The following is a 3,880-nucleotide window of genomic DNA, read 5'->3' as shown; positions in this document are numbered from 1 at the left end:
AGCATGACCCGAACCCAAACAAATTTCACATACCTTCACAGTCTGCATGTTCCCTACAGCCAACTGCCTCACCAAAGAAGTTAAATAAAAAATTTGTTTCTCAAGGTTAGATATACTTACCTCATTAACCTTCATAGGTGTGTGATCCATTCTCATTCCAAACTGCTGAGAATTTACTGCCATGTTAGCAATTAGCCTCCTTACCTCTTCTGGTGTCTTGTTAACCAAAGCTCCTCCACTAGCAGCATCTATCATACTGCGGTCCATTAGTAGAAGTCCTTCATAGAAATACTGAATCAAAAGCTGCTCACTTATTTGATGATGGGGACAGCTTGCACACAGCTTCTTAAATCTCTCCCAATACTCATACAAACTCTCTCTATTGTACTGCCGGATGCCACAAATTTCTTTTCTTATGTTGTCAGCACGGGAAGCAGGAAAATACTTCTCCAGAAATATCTGCTTCATCCCATTCCATGAGTTGACAGATCCTGAAGGAAGGTAATACAACCAATCCTTAGCTGTGCCCTCCAGTGAGAAAGGGAAAGCCCAAAGCTTAATCTGGTCCTTGGAGACTCCTTTAGGTTTCATGCTGGAACACACAACATGAAATTCCTTCAAATGCTTATGTGGATCCTCACCTGTAAGACCATGAAACTTAGGCAACAAATGGATTAGTCCAGATTTCAACTCAAAAGCAACATTTGAAGCAGGATATTGAATACACAAAGGCTATTGGTTTAGATCAGGAGCAGCCAACTCTTCCATGGTTTCATTTTCAGAATTTGACTCTGAGTCCGAATCCAAATCCGAACTTAACTCCTTTGGAGATTGGACTCCTTCAGATGTACTCGAAATCTGCTTAGCCTGCTTAGCCAATTTTCTCAACTATTTAGCTATTTTTTCTACTTCTAGATCAAAGATCAACTCACCAGTTTGAGAAATTTTTGTCATAAACAAAAAGAAATCAAAGTAAAAATAGAAAAATACCTCAAAACCCTAGAAAACGATGGAATTTGGCCTCAAGAGAGTAGGGCCAAGGAATCCTATAGATTTATTGGTCTTAATTAGAGCGTCATTTCCTTCAAAATAGGTATGGGCCACCCTCCAAATTCAACCAAAATTCTTAATGAACAGTAACACTGTAATTCTTTTTTTTTTTTTAAACCTGAAAATAGCAACATTTCATAAACAGAGTTAACAACAAAATATCCTAACACTAAAAACACGAAATCCAATGAATTTCAGTCCCTGGCAACGGCGCCAAAATTCTTGGTGGGTGTCGAATCCACCAAAAATTAAATTAACTGAAATTACCAGCAATAAAATATTTTCTGTAGCAAGTAGTAAATCCAGGTTAAACCCTAGAGACTGAATTATTAGATTTCGTGCACTTATGTAATGGAAAAAAAGAAAGAAACAAAGGTTGGTAGGGGGTTAATTCGTAATCCAAAGAAGAAATCAAAAATCCAAAATTTAGATCTAAAATTAAATAAGAAACTCTCCAATTAAACAAACTTCAGTCCAAGCTAATTCTCATTCCAATGCATTGATTTAATCATAGACAAAAGAAAGAAATACAATTATCTCTTTGTAACACCCTCACTGTAGCAATTCAGTACATTCTATTGTTTCGGTGACCAGTGTCGGTTTGGACAGCTAGAATGTTTAGAAAAATATTTAGACTAGAGTGAGGAGTCATAAATAACTCAAATAAGTGTAAGAAAAATTAAGGAAAAATTTTAGAAATAAAATACAACTAAGTTAAATGAGCCGGTGCCTTAGCGATGGGTGACCGCATGGGAAAGTATCGGTAAAGACAGGTACCGACCCCAGACCCGTGAGAAAATTCATGAAATAATTTTTGGGACTCCAGAAAAGAGTCATTGAGGTTTCTATGGCATTAGAATGCCAAGAAAATGTTTAGAAAAATTTTTCAATCAGTACAGACAATTTTAGTCTATTAAGCCAAACGGAGGGCATTTTGGTCATTTCATCTTCAGAGATGATTTTTGGCCAATTTGTCTAGTTAAATAAATAATTATTATGATATAAAATATGAATAAATATTGCTACAAATTAAATTGAAATTAAGTAGAACAGAAAAGAAAAGAAAAGAAAATGAAATTTAATTAGGATTATGACATCATGCACATGTAAGCATGATGTAATAAAAATTTGTTAGCCAATCACTATTCAACAAGCATTCATAAAAAGGCTGAAATGAGATAAAAAGAAAAAAACTCAAAATTCACTCATCTTCTTTCATTTTCTAGAGTTGGCCGAACCATTCCCTAAAGAAAGCTCCATAGCTTCTTCTTTTTTTCAAGCTCTATTTCTCTTAATTTCCTCCATAAATCTTCATATTCCCTTCACAAAAAATTCATTTCTAGTCTTGGGAAAGCTATTGGTAGTAACAAAGAGAAGAAATATTGAAGTTTTGGAGAGCTTAAATTGATCTCAAAGAGGTTAGTGCACTAATTTATTTCTATTTCTTTTCTAAGCATGACAAGCTTGCTAAATTAAGTTAGATTAATATAAAATTAAAAGAAATTTGTAGGGATAGGAAATTACTAAATTTCAGCAGCCATTATATGAGTTGTGGTTTGATGGTTTTGAGGAAATTATTTGTGTTTATTAGTGATATTGATGAGTAATTGTGATGAACAAATTGATTGGCATGTGTTTACATGAATTGAAGAATTGTGAGTTAGGGTTTTTGACCTAACTTTGAGGAAATTGATGTGTGTCTTGAAATGGATGATGTTGAGATGATTTAATGACCATTAGAAGTGCTATATATGTCAAATAAAGTTTGTGGAGTTGGGAGAATTGAATTTGGGAGTGTTGATTCTTATGCAAGAAAATCGGACCTTTGAGTCCAGTGTATTATTAGAGTTATAACTGGAGTTGTGTTGCTCCAATTGGTGTGAGGCCAATTGGAGATGAAACCTAGGACAAAATTCCCATTTTTCATGAAGAAACCATGCCCAAATTCTGTCCATAAATTGACCAATTTACTGTCCCAATTCGGATGTCCAGACCTTGAACCCAGAAAATTGACCAAATGAACAGTATATGTTCATTTGGCCATAACTTCTTCTAGACAAGTCTAAATGACCTGAATTTTAATCATTGGAAAGATTAGACCTAGGACTACAACTTTCATTGAGAACACCAAGCCCAGAAATGCCTCTAACCAAATGAAATTGTTGACTCAAGTTAGGACACCAAACTGACCTGCACCATTCTGCCAGAATTTTTTGGACTAAAGCTCACCTGACCAGTTTTGGCAAAATGGCAACAACTTGGCCTATAAAAATCCAAATGCAATGAAACAAATGGCAAAAGTTTTATAAGACATAGATATACAATATTGATCTTTTAACCAAAACCCAGAAACCTAGGGAACTAGGTCAATTGATTAGGTGAAGTTAACATATAAATTCTGGAAATTTTCAAAAGAACCATTTGATCTCAGAACACACATTTAGCTATATCTCCTACTAGAAAACTCCAATTAGATTGGGCCATACAGATATGGAACCCTAAGAAACAGGGCTCCAACTTTGTTTTATACTTGGTCCTCAAATTATGAACATAAGAACCCTAAAATGGGAGTCAAAGTTTCTGATCTAAACATGAGTCCTGGTAGAATAGGGTACATGAGTCTAGGCCAGTGATTTAGCCATAATTAATTATACAAAACTTGAAAAATTGTAATAAAAATTTTTGAGTAACTATAAGACATAGAGAAACAAATTCTATGAAGGGAGTGTGGCCAAACAGTGGCCACATCCTAGTCAATCTGCTATGTAAAAACAGTGCACCAAATTTGGACCTAAAGAAAAGTCCACAAAACAATTAGGCATATGAGATG

The 3,880-nt window shown here is 34.8% G+C and overlaps 1 non-coding gene across 1 annotated transcript; it reads left to right on the top strand.

The window, feature by feature from the left end:
• Positions 1-313: 313 nt before the first annotated feature.
• LOC131179644 (small nucleolar RNA R71) lies at positions 314-420 on the top strand. The gene has a single exon (XR_009148533.1). It is a non-coding gene; the product is annotated as a small nucleolar RNA R71 (small nucleolar RNA).
• Positions 421-3,880: the final 3,460 nt, after the last annotated feature.

The sequence above is a fragment of the Hevea brasiliensis genome, chromosome 4, assembly GCF_030052815.1.
Source record: "Hevea brasiliensis isolate MT/VB/25A 57/8 chromosome 4, ASM3005281v1, whole genome shotgun sequence".
NCBI lineage: Eukaryota > Viridiplantae > Streptophyta > Magnoliopsida > Malpighiales > Euphorbiaceae > Hevea > Hevea brasiliensis.
This window is presented reverse-complemented; position numbering and strand designations above follow the sequence as displayed.